Below are 17,765 nucleotides of genomic sequence, written 5' to 3' on the forward strand. Positions count from 1 at the left end.
AATTGTTTTTAAAAATTAGTTTTTTCCTTTGAGAAACTTGGTTCCTCAAATAAATTTAACAATGCTAGATCCACCCTGCCAGACGTCTGGGTACAAACACAGGACTTCTTTCTGAAACCCTTCTACATAGGGATTCTGGACCTAACTCTGGAAACATTGAGAGGCTGATGAGTTTTTAAATAAAAGACCTCTAATGGCAGAAATTAGAATGGATCAAAAAGGAAAAAGACTGGAGGCAGGGAGGCAAGTTAGTAGGTGATAGTAATAGCTGAAGAAAACGAAAACCTGAATTAAAGTAGTGACAGTAGGAATGGAGAAGAGTAGGTAGATGAAAGGGCTATGACAGAGATAAAATTAGCAGGCCTTACAAACTAGTGAACGTGAGGTACAAAGGGTAGAAGGAATTTTTTCAGAATTACCTTTCTAAAGGAGAAGTAAGTTCATATTTTTCACCTGCTTACAACACTCCAATGGCTTCCCAATACACTTATTAGAGTCTAAACTCTATCCGTTGCCTTATAAGGCTTCATAAAATCTGGCCCCTGCCTACTTCCTCAGCTTCACTGCTCCCCAACCTCATTGCTCTCCAATTTTTTAATATAAATCTCCAGAAATACTGGATTTTCTTTCCCATCTCTGTGCCTATGCACTTGCTAGTTCTTGTGAACCCTCTTCCCCAGACTTGGATGACCATCGTTTTCTCTCCACAGAGATCCCAGCTCAGACCTCCTTCTACTTCCTCAGAAAAGTATTCACTGGCTCCCCACCAGCAGTAACACCCCCGCACTGCAACAGTCACTCTTGATATCCCCATGTTTGTCCTCTCTAGAACACCTATCAGTACCTGAAACTACCTTGTTTGTTTTTGACCTTATTATTGTCTGTCTCTCCCTACTGGAATGTCAGCAACCTCAGGACAGGGATCTTCTTTATCACCAGTGCCTACCATGTGATAGGTTCTCAAAGAATATTTATTGACCAAGTGATATACAGCTATACATGTACATATACATATATATATATATATATATATATACACATACATACATATATGTGCTGTGTCTGTGTGCCTGTGTGTGTATGTCCACACATGCCATATTTATAAATATATTCTATGGTAAAAAGTTATGGCTTGAGATTAAAACTATCAGACTCATATAGCTTGCTACATCCAAGTGTGATGCCTGTGCTGATGTAAGAAGTATTAATTTATAATTCTAATAACAGAATCATTACATATTGAACTCTATAAGAGCTATAAATACTTTTGATAAAAGAGAATTTGATTGAGATAAATACTCATCTAGGAATAAATTTCTAACCCATAGCATCTAAGGGTTAGATGCATCTAAATTTTATCCCCAAAATTTGTAGATTAAAAGTTGTATTTTAGAGACCTGGGAATAAGGGAGCTGGCATGCCCACAACACTCATGCCTATAATATTTTGTTGTATTGTTAGGAAACAGGGTAACTTTTTCTAGCAGGAGTAGCAAGTATATTTCAGATAAGACTACTTTTTGCAGGGAACATAAGTACCTCAGCCAGCCTTAATGGAGTCTATTTTAGGAGGCGGAGCAAAGGATCTTCAGGTTCTACTTCTCAAGCCATCCTTCTTTACATACCTCACAGGATTATCAAAAGGGTTAAATGAATTAATGGTATTTTATCAACTTTATCTACACTCTATTTTCACATTGTTTTTGGATCTGAAGGTTCACTGAGAGTCCAAGATGGATCACTCTGAGTTCTGCATGGCATCAGCAGAGTTCCAGTGACCTCAATGTTTATTCTGTGTTAAAAGAACCATTGACTGTGCCAGGGACATAGGGTAATTGATCATGACTGAACAATATGAGTGCTACTCACTACCCATATTTTCTTCCTAATTTAGAACTTTATCATTTGAAAACAATTATATCACTGGGGAAAAAATGTCTCCTTTCAAAGAAAATGTATTCTATCAAAAACTGAGTCCAGGCAATAGCACAATTCCTCAATAGATCTTTGGATCCCACTACTAGGACCATACTTATCAATGCTGTTAATTGGATAGACACATCACATCACTGACCAATCCTGCTGCCTCTCCTTAATATGGTGCACCCCTGACTGCAGGGCTACTTCACTGTTCTTTGACTTACTGGGGCTGTGGTAGCAATAGCATGAACAACCTTAAATAGGAATGTTCCCTGTCCTCAGGGAGACTTCAGTAAAAATAAGTCTCATGAGCTCTGTTTAATGGCACTTTCCATTTCTGCTCTAGTAAATGTACACTAAGACTATTAATCCTGGGAAATATAACATACACTGAAACAGCCTGAAGATGAGTCAGATTATTCCAGTGATGTTGCAATAGCTTCAAATGAGGAAAACATACAAGGTTATTAAAGAATATTTTTTAAGAGTCATTTTTTTATTTGATAATTATCTGAACCAAAATTCTATTCTATCATGGACCAAAAACATAGATTCATTAAAATAACTGTATATGTGATGCTTTTGTATAAATGGTTAGCTTATTAGATATTAAAAATAACACAGGATAATTAAAATTGTTTACAAACAAAAATAAACATTTTCTTTGCAAAATTTTTGAAGAGCCCTGCATTTTATTCAAAGACATTTTATTTCAAGTATATGATTATAAAAGCAATTGATCTTTCAGGATAAGGAACTGTAGGAATATTAAAAAGAATAAAATAATATTAAAATAACTTAATAGTAATGATAGTATTAGTGCCACTATCCTAACATGATATTATATTCCACATGACAGTTATTTACATAATTTACCCAATATTACTCAAACATTTTCAATAGTTTTATGTAGGGTAGTGTTCATAATTTTAATAATAGCTCCAAGATACGCTATTTTCCTTCAAGTTTTTCTTTTTGAATATGTTGCCATTTTTCTGACATGGTTTTGAAATATGGATCACTTTCTCTCTTTTTATGTTTTAGAATGAATTGAAGGTTTTTATAACATTGAGATTAATATAGCAAATTTAACAGACATTACTCATTCTATAAATATTAATTCATAACCACATAATCAAGCACATATTTTTTAAAATCTCCTTCAAGTTTTGTAAAAATTGGGGCCTTTTTCCCTTTCTGAAACTTTCCCTACTTCAAATTTATTACTTTGTACAGAGGTTCAGTACTTCCATAGTAAATAAGTTTTTTATCTTTTATGTTCTGCTTTTGTTTTCACAGATAAGTGAATTAGAAATAATACACTTCCTTTACTATGGTCATTTCAGCAAACATCAACTCATCATACACACACACACACACACACACACACACACCTTTTATTATCATATTATCTCTAAAACTGGATGGTTCTTTTCTTTTTTAATCATAATTTTCAAGCAACTTCCTTATCTTTCTCCTTCTCCACATACTCATCTACCTCACCTCCATTTAATTTTTTTTCTGTAGTTGCAGATAAATTTCCTTTGGTAATAACAACAAAAAAGATATTTGTGTAGTAAGTATTCCGAATGGTTGTAAGTCAGAGGATGTGTTTCAGCAGACTTCACCTATGAATGATGGCACAGCTGAAGATCTTAATTAGAACACTCTTTTTTCTTTGAAGGTTTTAAAGTTATTATTCCATTATAACTTTTATTGACTGGTGCAAAGAGGAAATCCAACTTTTTTTACTTTGGCTCCTATGATGGTCATTTGGTTTTTTTCTCCATAAAAGCTTAAGTGATGATTGTATATTTAAAGTTTAGTGACTTTAGGGAATATACACTGCTGGTAGGGATATTTATATAACTGTTTTCTTAAAGGCCCATATTAGACAATTTCATAAACTTATCCCAGCTGCTCAGAAGAAATTAATTGATGAGCACAGATTATTTACAAAAAGTGGCAGGGATTTTAATAGGAACTGAGAACTATCTTCACCATATTATATATGCAAGGCTCTAGTTCTTTGTGTCTATGAATGTATTTTCACAAATATTTTGCATGGTTTGATAGTTTATTTTATTCTCAAATTTTGCTCCATTGCTTCCATGTTTTTGTAAGACTGAGGAAATACCCTTAGAAGTGGAAGTCTAGAGCTTCCTTTTTCTTGATGAGTAATAAAGATAGACATAGAAAATAAGAGCAAGGGTGAACCACTGGGTTATATACCAGGGAGAAATAGCCAAGCTGTTAAAAGGACTCAGTGATTAAAACATCCACAAATGAATAGACTAGCGCTTCAAGGTCAATGCTTTGTGTCTCAGACACATTGTCACAGGCAGAAATGCTTTCTGTGATGTGAACACAGCTTCTGTTGATTTTTCTCCTCTACTGGAAAAGAAGTAAGAACAGAGAGGCTGCTTAAAAGGTTGGTACAGTCACTAAATTCCCCTAAAATAGCCTTGAAAACCCACACACACAGTATCTATTTTCCTCACAAAGAAAGTCTGAGCCAAGAACAGAGAAATTTCTGAATAAGAGAAGACTACTACTTATCAGTTGTGTAATAGACTATGGCACTGCCTGCTTCTGCCATGAAACAGATTAGAGGAAAAACTGAGCACAGAGATCTCATGATGTAACTGAGAAATTCCTCTACACCTCAGATGACAAATCTTCAGTGTGACTTCAATGCTCTCTAAAAGTCTTGTAAATTCCCTGAATAAGAACCATGTTAAAACCTAAATATAATACACTTTCCAAAAGTTCTCAGACTATAGGATTTCAAGTAGCAACTATAAGATTTCAAGCAGATTTTCAATTCATCTAGTCTCCTTTGGCCAGCACAAGTCGTACGACAATAATATGGATATATCAAGACAAAACAATTATTAGCCCAAATCATGTAGATGTATATTTCCATATCTTCTGCTCTGTCACTACTCAGTAGCAACTGATGCTCTCACTAGAGCAGAAACAAAGATTTAAACATCACTCTAACCCTGGCTGAATCCAATTCGTGGGAGAAAACTGTGATTGGATAAGATGAGTAAAAAGAAGCAGTGGTAACTGGACCTAGAGAAGCTAGAGAGAGAAAGGAAGTCCAATAGAGGAAAGGCTACAAGAATCAAAGGGTGAGAGGACAGAGCTCAGCACTTGGATGTACTTGAGGGTGAACCGCTTGCTAATCATGGCCTGGGAACCACTCGATGTCTGACAGAACCTGGATACTTTTAAGTGCCAGACAGTGATGACATGAATGCCTTGTATTAAGGTGTCAGGCAGCTTGACATGAAAATCTTTCCCCTGTCCAAGTGCATGGAAATCAATACCACTTGAGAATCTTCCTAGCCGTAGAAGCAACGATAGACACACTGCCACATTTTCAAACACGTATAAACATGCTTCAGAGTTGAATTTTTATTATATATAGATTTTATGAATTTTTTGAACATAATAAACAGTTTGTCTCACTATAAAAATTTTTTACCAAATAGCATGCTTAACGGCCATATAATGTTCTATCCCAACAAATTACTATAACTATCCCATTTGGTTACTAATAAACATAAAAGGCTGGGATGAATATTTTAATACATAAATATTGAAACATTTCTCCAAGGCAGGGTTTTGGAAATTTAATTGCTGGGTGAGAGAGAATGTATGGTTCTATGACTTTTAATGCATATTGCCAAAATGCTTTCTACAAGAGTCTTAAGGAGTTCTTCTCCCACCAGGATTTATGTGAATGACCTTATCCATCAGCATAAGCAATAAGTACCACTTTCTTTTTTTTTTTAACATCTTCATTGGAGTAAAATTGCTTTACAATGTTGTGTTAGTTTCTGCTAACACAAAAACAAAGTGAATCAGTTATATGTATACATATATCCCCATATCCCCTCCTCTTGTACCTCCCTCCAACCCTCCCTATCCCACCCCTCCAGGTGGTCACAAAACACCAAGCTGATCTCCCTGTGCTATGCACCACTTTCTTTTAATATTGTTTATTTGATAAGTTAAAATGGTATTTTTATAGTTTTAATTTACATTTCTTTATTCATGAGATTGAACATTTTTCATATGTTCATTATCTGTACATATATCTTTTCTCACGTCTTGTTTCTGTACTAAAAATCTCATATATTTTTATTTGAAAGTATATATTAAGAGATAGAAATCCTTTGCCTATTTTTTGTTACAAATATTGTCCCATTTATTGTTCAAACTTTCGTTTTATGACAGTTTGACATTAAAGAGTTTTTTATCCCTTGATGTTTTCTCCTTTTGATTCCTTCCATTATATACAGAGACCATATAAGTAAATACCTAAACAATTCTTACCCATATGGACATCAAATAAATACCTAAATTAAGTAAAAGACTTTGCTGTTTGTTTTTCATTTTATAACTTAATTTCCCCCAAATTTTCTTGATGTATTACAGTTAATATTTCTGTATAATAAACTACACCAGGGCAACTCATCTCTGCTCCAAGTAGGGCAGTGCGGCAGCAGGGAGAAGCACTACCAAGATCCTCTTTTCAAAGAAGGACTTGCTGTCCAGCTACAGGGTGGGGCGGGGGATGATCAGCTCCTTCAGTGCCTGGCCTCAGCTACAGAGAGCTGCTTCATCTGAGGTCACATCCTTTACAGAACAGCTCACATCTGATAACTGCACAAGGCAGCAATATGAAGGTCCAGCCATCTCAGATTGACCAGGAACAAATCTGATGAGCAAAACTCACGGTAGATCTTCACAACTGGTTGGCAAAGGCTTTGTCAGACCTTCACTGAAGCTTAGATTTTTCCTCTGCCCAGTTCTGCTGTTGCCCCTCCTTACACAAGTGTTGAAGTCTACTAATCATTTATATCATCAGCTCCATCTCAGTGTTTGCTTCTAGAAAACCTAACATGCCGTAGGCAGCTCAACTGGCTGTTGGAAGATCCTCTTTCAAGATGGCTTACTCCTTTCCCATGACTGGCAAATTAGGGTGGCTGGACTGAATACCTCTTGATGTGGGTCTCTCTTTGGCCTTGTTGGGCTTCTCCCAGCATGATGGCTTGTTTTCACAGAGATGCAATTTGAAAATGTGTATTCTTTTTTATGAAGTACAAAGCTGAGCTGATATTTCTTATCAGTGTATCAACTATACTATCTAAAACCTCTTTATATTTTCTGTTTTGGCTGGCCTGTATAAAACAGGGAATTTCTACTCTTCAGCTTTAGAATTTACTTGATATGTACATTCCCCATTAATGAAACCCATTTGATGACAAAGTGAGCCCTTTTACACACTGCTTATAAACTATGGTAAAACTCTGTGCTCGCTTTAATTTTTTCCAGTTACATAATTTATTTAAAATTCTTAAACATGTTAGACAATAGTTTTAATGAGTTAATGGCAGAGAAAGAATCATTTTATTTCATCTTTAATATTCAACATAAATTTTCCAAAACAGATATGTGAATTTTTTTAATTGTTACAAATTTTTGAAATCCCATAGCATGCATAACTGAACTCAAATGAATATTCAGCATCAGAGCTGCGTACAGGTTGACAGTATGCGAATACTGTTCTTAATACTACCAGAGGTATTACAAAGACAGGAAAAAGTCACTCTTCTTCGCATGGGAATGTCTCCCCAGTATGGTGACTGTCACTTCATTATGGTTAAAAACACAGTGGATACTTCATCTGCACTGTAACTAATATTTACTTGAGAACCTGAGATCTTAGCTTGTGGATGAATGCTACCATTATTTATAAAGGGACTTAATGGGCACCATATTTTCAGGAATCTTTCAAGGAAGGCTAACAAAATTAAAATATAAATTGAGTTTTACTTCTTTAGCTCACAACATATCTTCCAAGTTATCTCATGTAATTATGCCATTTAATATGAGATAGACTTCAAGCCTAAATGTTGCAGACTATACTCCTTTTTAACACATCCTGGGGAAAATGCTCTGTTTTTAAAAGCACCATGTTGCTGACTCATGGAGACTTTTGTAATTCATTATGACTTTTAGATGTTTCTCTGAGGTATTTGGATCTAGCTCCTCATTACTCATTTTACATTTGTACAATGTGGTTTTTTTTCTTTGAGTGTACTAGTGAATGGCCTTATATTTGTTTCTTGCTCATCAAGGTCTTTTGAATACTGTTCCTAGTCTCCAGAGGGCTGGTACTTCTGCCCACCACCACCCCTACACTCCACCCTACCTTATCATCAAGATGTTCTTTCATGTAAAACTTAATGAAGATGATGACTGTGAGAGTCAGCCTAACAATGTCTTTGAAGTACCTGCTGGGTACACAGCACAGTACTCGAGTGAGAGGAAAATACAAAGGAAACAAGGGATACAGCTCAGCTCTTTAAAAGATTGAACTTGAGATGAAGAGAATGACACACAGAAACTGAAGCATATTTTCCCAAGGCAACTGCTGCTATTATGTCCAAGTACAGATTCCAAGTGAAAACTGAGCATACATTAATGCTAAGAAATTATTGGATCATATGTGATCTGTCAAGGAAGGTCACAATGCATATTACTGATAACAGTATTAAAACTGTAACAGAACGAATCCCCTTTTTAAAAACTATTTATCAAGCCCCCTTTCATTTTGACTCCAAAAAATAAGATTCAATCCTTTTATCAAAAGCCCAAACAGGGAGACCTTCAAGATGGCAGAGGAGTAAGACGTGGAGATCACCTTCCTCCCCACAAATACATCAGAAGTACATCTACATGTGGAACAACTCCTACAGAACACCTACTGAATGCTGGCAGAAGACCTCAGACTTCTCAAAAGGGAACAGACGCCCTCAGGCGACCTACATGCAGAGGCAGGGCCAATCCAAAGCTGAACCCCAGGAACTGTGCAAACAAAGAAGAGAAAGGGAAATTTCTCCCAGCAGCCTCAGGAGCAGCAGATTAAATCTCCACAATCAATTTGATGTACCCTGCATCTGTGGAGTACCTGAACAGACAACAAATCATCCCAAAATTGAGGCGGTGGACTTTGGGAGCAACTGTGGACCTAAGATTTGCTTTCTACATCTAATTAGTTTCTGGTTTTATGTTTATCTTAGTTTAGTATTTAGAGTTTACTATCATTGGTAGATTTGTTTATTGATTTGGTTGCTCTCTTTCTCTTCTTTTTATTAAATATAATATATATATTTTTTTCTTTTTTGTGAGTGTATATGTGTATGCATCTTTGTGTGATTTTGTCTATAGCTTTGCTTTTACCATTCCTCCTAGGGTTCTGTCTGTCCTTTTTTTTTTTAAGTATAGTTTTTAGAGCTTGTTATCATTGGTGGATTTGCTTTTTGGTTTGCTTGCTCTCACCTACCTTTTTTTTTATTACTTTTAAATTCTTTTTATTTTTAATAATTTCTTTTATATTTTATTTTAATAACTTTTATTTAATTTATTTTTTCTTTCTTCCTTTCTCTCTCTTTCTTTCTTTCTTTCTTTTTTTCACCCTTTTCTTCTGAGCCGTGTGTCTGTCAGGGTCTTAGTACTCCGGCCGAGTGTCAGTCCTGTGCCTCTGAGGAATGAGAGCCGAGTTCAGGACTTTGGTCCACCAAAGAGCTCCTGACTCCACATAATATCAAATGGTGAAAGTTCTCCCAGAGATCTCCATCTCAATGCTAAGACACAGCTACACTCAACAACCAGCAAGCTCCAGTGCTGGACACCCCATACCAAACAACTAGCAAGACAGGAACACAACCCCACCCATTAGAAGAGAGGCTGCCTAAAATCATGAAAAGGTCACAGACACCCCAAAACACACCAATGGACGTGGACCTGCCCAACAAAAAGACAAGATCCAGCATCATCCACCAGAACACAGGCACTAGTCCCCTCTACCAGGAAGCCTACACAACCCAATGAACTAACCTTACCCACTAGAAGCAGACACCAAAAACAACGGGAACTACGAACCTGCAGTCTGTGAAAAGGAAACCCCAAACACAGTAAGTTAAGCAAAATGAGAAGACGGAGAAACACACAGCACATGAAGGAGCAAGGTAAAAACCGACCAGACCAAACAAATGAAGAGGAAACAGGCAGTCTACCTGAAAAAGGATTCAGAGTAATGATAGTAAAGATGATCTAAAATCTTGGAAATAGAATGGAAAAAATACAAGAAACGTTTAACAAGGACCTAGAAGAACTAAAGAGCAAACAAACAATGACAAACAACACAATGAATGAAATTAAAAATTCTCTAAAAGGGGCTTCCCTGGTGGCGCAGTGGTTGGGAATCTGCCTGCCGATGCAGGGGACACGGGTTCGTGCCCGGGTCCAGGAAGATCCCAATGCCGCAGAGTGGCTGGGCCCGTGGGCCATGGCTGCTGGGCCTGCGGGTCTGGAGCCTGTGCTCCACGGCGGGGGAGGCCACAAGAGTGAGAGGCCCGCGTTCCGCAAAAAAAAAAAAAAAAAAAAAAAAATTCTCTAAAAGGAATCAATAGCAGAATAACTGAGGCAGCGAACAGTTAAGTGACCTGGAAGATAAAATAGTGGAAATAACTACTGCAGAGCAGAATTCAAAAAGGAATGAAAAGAATTCAGGACAGTCTTAGAGACCTCTGGGACAACATTAAACACACCAACATTTGAATTATAGGGGTCCCAGAAGAAGAAAAGGAAAAGAAAGGGATTGAGAAAATATTTGAAGAGATTATACTTGAAAACTTCCCTAATGTGGGAAAGGAAATAGTCAATCAAGTCCAGGAAGCACAGAGAGTCCCATACAGGATAAATACAAGGAAAAACACACCAAAACACATATTAATCAAACTATCAAAAATTAAATACAAGGAAAAAAATATTGAAAGCAGCAAGGGAAAAACAACAAATAACACACAAGGGAATCCCCATAAGGTTAACAGCTGATCTTTCAGCAGAAACTGCATGCCAGAAGGGAGTGGCAGGACATATTTAAAGAGATGAAAGGGAAAAACTTACAGCCAAGATTACTCTCCCAGCAAGGATCTCATTCAGATTCAACGGAGAAATTAAAACCTTTACAGACAAGCAAAAGCTAAGAGAATACAGCACCACCAAACGAGCTTTACAACAAATGCTAAAGGAACTTCTCTAGGCAGGAAACATAAGAGAAGGAAAAGACCTACAAACAATCCCAGAACAATTAAGAAAATGGTAATAGGAACATACATATCGATAATTACCTTAAATGTAAATGGATTAAAGGCTCCAAACAAAAGACATACACTGGCTGAATGGATACAAAAACAATACCCATATATAAGCTGTCTACAAGAGACCCATTCAGACCTAGGGACACACACAGACCAAAAGGGAGGGGATGGAAAAAGATATTCCATGCAAATGGAAATCAAAAGAAAGCTGGAGTAGCAATTCTCATATCAGAAAAAAGAGACTTGAAAATAAGGACTATTACAAGAGGGCGTCCCTGGTGGTGCAGTGGTTGGGAGTCTACCTGCTGTTGCAGGTGACACGGGTTCGTGCCCCAGTCAGGGAAGATCCCACATGCCGCGGAGCGGCTAGGCCCATGAGCCATGGCCGCTGAGCCTGCACATCCAGAGCCTGTGCTCCACAACAGGAGAGGCTACAACAGTGAGAGGCCCGCGTACCGCAAAAAAAAGAAAAAAAAAGACTATTACAAGAGATAAAGAAGGACACTACATAATGATCAAGGGATCAATCCAAGAAGAACATATAACAATTGTAAATATTTATGCACCCAACATAGGAGCACCACAATACATAAGGCAAATAGTAACAGCCATAAAAGGGGAAATCGACAGTAACACATTCATAGTAGGGGACTTTAACACCCCACTTTCACCAATGGAAAGATCATCCAAAATGAAAATAAATAAGGAAACACAAGCTTTAAATGATACATTAAACAAGACACACTTAATTGACATTTACAGGACATTCCAACCAAAAGCAACAGAAAACACTTTCTTCTCAAGTGCTCACAGAACATTCTCCAGGATAGATCATATCTTGGGTCACAAATCTAGCCTTGGTAAATTTAAGAAAACTGAAATCGTATCAAGTATCTTTTCTGACCACAATTCTATGAGACTAGATATCAGTTACAGAAAAAAATCTGTAACAAATACAAACAAATGGAGGCTAAACAGTACACTATTTAATAACCAAGAGATCACTGAACAAATCAAAGAGGAAATCAAAAAATACCAAGAAACAAATGACAATGAAAACACGATGACCCAAAATCTATGGGATGCAGCAAAAGCAGTTCTAAGAGGGAAGTTTATAGCAATACAATCCAACCTCAAGAAATAAGAAACATCTCGAATAAATAACGTAAACTTACACCTAAAGCAATTAGAGAAAGAAGACCAAAAAAAAAAAAAAAAAACACCCAAAGTTAGCAGAAGGACGGAAATCACAAAGATCAGATCAGAAATAAATGAAACAGAAATGAAGGCAACAATAGCAAAGATCAATAAAACTAAAAGCTGGTTCTTTGAGAAGATAAACAAAATTGATAAGCCATTAGCCAGACTCATCAAGAAAAAAAGAGAGAAGGCTCAAATCAATAGAATTAGAAATGAAAAAGGAGAAGTAACAACTGACACTGCAGAAATACAAAGGATCATGAGAGATTACTACAAGCAACTACATACCAATAAAATGGACAACCTGGAAGAAATGGACAAATTCTTAGAAAATCACAACCTTCCAAGACTGAACCAGGAAGAAATAGAAAATATAAACAGACCAATCACAAGCACTGAAGTTGAGACTGTGATGAAAAATCTTCCAACAAACAAAAGCTCAGAACCCGATGGCTTCAAAGGCGAAATCTATAAAACATTTAGAGAAGAGCTAACACCTATGCTTCTCAAACTCTTCCAAAATAAAGCAGAGGGAGGAACACTCCCAAACTCATTCTATGAGGCCACCATCACCCTGATACCAATACCAGACAAAGATGTCACAAACAAAGAGAACTACAGGCCAATAGCACTGATGAACATAGATGCAAAAATCCTCAACAAAATACTAGCAAACAGAATCCAACAGCACATTAAAAGGATCATACACCATCATCAAGTCGGGTTTATCTCAGGAATGCAAGGATTCTTCACTATATGCAAATCAAACAATGTGATACACCATATTAACAAATTGAAGGAGAAAAACCATATGATCATTTCAATAGATGCAGAAAAAGCTATCGACAAAATTCAACACCTGTTTATGATAAAAACCGTCCAGAAAGTAGGCATACACGGAACTTACCTCAACATAATGCAGGCCATAAATGACAAACCCAGAGCCAACATCCTTCTCAATGGTGAAAACCTGAAACCATTTCCTCTAACATCAGGAACAAGACAAGGCTGTCCACTCTCACCGCTATTATTCAACATAGTTTTGGAAGTTTTAGCCACAGCAATCAGAGAAGAAAAAGAAATAAAACGAATCCATGTCAGAAAAGAAGAAGTAAAGCTGTCACTGTTTGCAGATGACATATTATACATAGAGAATCCTAAAGATGCTACCAAAAAACTACTGGAGTAAAGTAGCAGTATACAAAGCTAATGCACAGTAATCTCTTGCATTCTTATACACTAAGATGAAAAATCAGAAAGAGAAATTAAGGAAACATTTACCACTGCAACAAAAAGAATAAAATATCTAGGAATAAACCTACTTAAGGAGGTAAAAGACCTATACTCAGAAAACTATAAGACACTGATGGAGAGATATACCGTGTTCTTGGATTGAAAGAATCAACATTGTGAAAATGACTCTACTACCCAAAGCAATCTACAGATTCAATGCAGTCCCTATCAAACTACCACTGGCATTTTTCACAGAACTAGAACAAAAAATTTCACAATTTGTATGGTAACACAAAAGACCCTAAATAGCCAAAGCAATCTTTAGAAAGAAAAACGAATCTGGAGGAATCAGGCTCCCAGACTTCCGATTACACTACAAAGCTACAGTAATCAAGACAGTATGGTACTGGCACAAAAACAGAAAGAGAGATCAATGGAACAGGATAGAAAGCGCAGCGATAAACCCACGCACATATGGTCACCTTATCTTTGATAAAGGAGGCAAGAATATACAATAGAGAAAAGACATCCTCTTCAATAAGTGGTGCTGGGAAAACTGGACAGCTACATGTAAAAGAATGAAATTAGAATATTCCCTAGCACCATACACAAAACTAAACTCAAAATGGATTAAAGACCTAAATGTAAGGCCAGACACTATAAAACTCTTAGAGGAAAACATAGGCAGAACACTCTATGACATAATTCACAGCAAGATCCTCTTTGACCCTCCTCCTAGAGAAATGGAAATAAAAACAAAAATTAACAAATAGGACCTAATGAAATTTCAAAGCTTTTGCACAGCAAAGGAAACCATAAACAAGACAAAAAGACAACCCTGAGAATGGGAGAAAATATTTGCAAATGAAGCAACTGACAAAGGATTAATCTCCAAAATTTACAAGCAGCTCATGCAGCTCAATATCAAAAAAACGAACAACCCAATCCGAAAATGGGCAGAAGACCTAAATAGACATTACTCCCAAGAAGATATACAGACTGCCAACAAACACATGAAAGGATGCTCAACATCACTAGTCATTAGAGAAATGCAAATCAAAACTACAATGAGGTATCACCTCACACCAGTCAGAGTGGCCATCATCAAAAAATCTACAAACAATAAATGCTGAAGATGGTATAGCAAAAAGGGAACCCTCTTGTACTGTTGGTGGGAATGTAAATTGATACAGCCACTATGGAGAACAGTATGGGAGTTCCTTAAAAAACTAAAAACAGAACTACCATACGACCCATCAATCCCACTACTGGGTATATACACTGACAAAACCATAATTCATAAAGAGTCATGTACCACAATGTTCATTGCAGCCCTATTTACAATAGCCAGGATATGGAAGCATCCTAAGTGTCCACCAACAGATGAATGGATAAAGAAGATGTGGCACATATATACAATGGAATATTACTCAGCCATAAAAAGAAATGAAATTGAGTTATTTGCAGTGAGGTGGATGGACTTAGAGTCTGTCATACAGAGTGAAATAAGTCAGAAAGAGAAATACAAATACCATATGCTAACACATATATATGGAATCTAAAAAAAAAAAAAAGTGGTTCTGACAAACCTAGGGGTAGGACAGGAATAAAGACACAGACGTACAGAATGGACTGAGGACACGGGGAGTGGGAAGGGTAAGCTGGGGCGAAGTGAGAGAATGGCCTGGACATATACACACTAGCAAATGTAAAATATATAGCTAGTGGGAAGCAGCCACATAGCACAGGGAGATTAGCTCAGTGCTTTGTGACCACCTAGAGGAGAGGGATAGGGAGGGTGGAAGGGAGACGCAAGAGGGAGGAGATATGGGGATATATGTATGTGTATAGCTGATTCACTTTGCTATAAAGCAGAAACAAGCAGACCATTGTAAAGCAATTATACTCCATTGAAGATGTTAAAATTAAAAAAAAAAAGTCCACACAATTGTGCACCTATAAAATTGTTCTTCATTGTCCTCACATGCTATAGAAAATATGTAAATATATATATATATGTTAAGAGAAATCACGTAACAATTCATTGTGAGAATGTTCATATAATATCCTATACACATATAAATTACATAATATTGAGACATTCTATAACACCTAAGTGTACTTTATACATTCAGAATGTTAAAAAAATCTTCTAACAATGCCTGACCTGCTGAGTAACCCTAAAATGCTCAAAAGTCAGTGGCTGCAGCTGCAGGAAGATCAGAGCATCTTCAGGCGCCAAATTCTGTTAAAGATTTAATCCCTAATCTACTTAACTCCCAGGCTATCTGGCTTGGAATTTGCAACTGTTCTCACCTCTAAGACAGGAACCAGCCAGATCTCACTGGACTCATACATAGCACATCATTCTGTGACTGAAGACTGTGGCCAGGTAAGTTTGGAAATGCTAGGTACAATATTTCTTCAAAAAAAAAAAAAAAAACTTCAGCATTTAGGGCTCGGATAAGCATCTCAGTTTTTTTTTTTATGTGTTTGACTCTGTTTAACGCAGTATTTTCCAAACCTATTTGGCCAAAGAACTCATCTAATATAGTATCTCTGACATCCTAAAGCAATGAGTTCAGAAGAATACTCATAGAAATATACTCATCTATCAAACCTCCACTTAATAAAAACTTAGCCTCTTCTTCATGAAATTATTGGTTTATTTATCTATGCTATGGAGGCAACTAAGATGAGTTAAGCATCACCTGTGCCCTCAAGACACTTTCAAAGAAGTGAAAGAAATGAGAGATTAAAAACTAACTGCATTCCCAAGCAGAAAGAGTTTAGTGCCATAGTAGAGGTCCAAAAGAGCATGCAATTGGATTACAAAAAATAAAGGAAATAAGCCAAAAAGATGAGAGAAGTCCTCAAAGATAATGTGGAATTATAATAGAAGTCTGCCTTAAAAAACAGGTAAGATTTTGCTAAGTTCTGAGACTAAAAACAGTCTGTAGGCCCATTTATAGGAAGAATACATCTCCATGGTCCTTTCCAGTACTAATGCTTTGTTGCTCTGTGATTCTGTGATATTCTCTCTAGATGTTACATGGAGACAGTACCAAGGGGAAAGGCCAAGAGCTTTTGGAAAGTGTTGAGGAACAGATGCACTGCAGAAGGCATAAGAAGGGCATGAAGTATACAACTAAACCGAATTAAGGCCCAAATGTTCCAAGACTTAACTTTCATATTTAATGAGCACGTACTATATAGCAGTGACTATTAGAAAGACTGATACAACTGGAAACAAGACTGACCATGTAAGCATAGTAGGTCATAGTAGGTCATAGTAGGTCAATAATTAAATCAAGATTTATAACACATTTTGGTTAAGATCTTATGACAGGGAAAAGACAAAAATCTTTAAAAGTATGGAATATTGGCAGCAAACATAGTCAAAGAATGTTTCTTAGAGGAATTCATAGTTGAAAAAAAGGAATGCTAAACTTTTTCTGTCAACCATGGGGAGCCATCTAAGTTGCCTGCTTTTAAAAGGAGCAATTGGATCAGATCTCTCTTTTCAGAAGAATTCAGGGGCAATGTGAAAGATGTAGTGAAAGGAGAACACATGGGAGGCAAGAGACTTAGGAGTAAGCTATTCCATTACCTAGTAAAGTTTGTAAGCTCCAAACTTAAGGCAGGGTCAGCAATTGAGGAGAGGAGCAGAAGGATATAAAAGAAGCTCAACATGTTCTAATGACCAATCAGATGCAGAGTTAAAGGAGTGGAAAAAGAAAAATATTTTCCCAATTTCCCATGTGAGATAATCAATTAGTTTCATTTCTATAATACGTTGAAACAAAGTGTCAGTAGACATGGAATATAAATGTTCAAAAGATGCATTAATCACCTAATTTCATTCAGAGATATAGTTTCTCTTTCTCACACACACACACACACCACATTCTTCTGTAAAAAGTTATACTATAATCCAAAGCAGTCCGTCTGGTCATGATGAAGCAGAAAACACTATAGTGGTTCCAGTGAAATGCCCCAAGAAGTTTTATTATCTCTGACCTTTTATAGAACATCCATGAAGTTCGTTAGACATCTTTACTTAAGAATATTTTCCCTGCAAATACCATTGGTTGGTCACAGTCCAGCAACTGCTAGGTATGTTTGATTTTGTGAGTGTTCTATCTCCGTAGAATATTTTGTAATGTGTTTTCATTTTCACCCCTTCTGTTTGCACCCAATTTTCTCTGTTAAATTACAAATTTAGATTCTT

This window comes from Grampus griseus (assembly GCF_964374135.1).
Source record: "Grampus griseus genome assembly, chromosome: 9".
Lineage (NCBI taxonomy): Eukaryota > Metazoa > Chordata > Mammalia > Artiodactyla > Delphinidae > Grampus > Grampus griseus.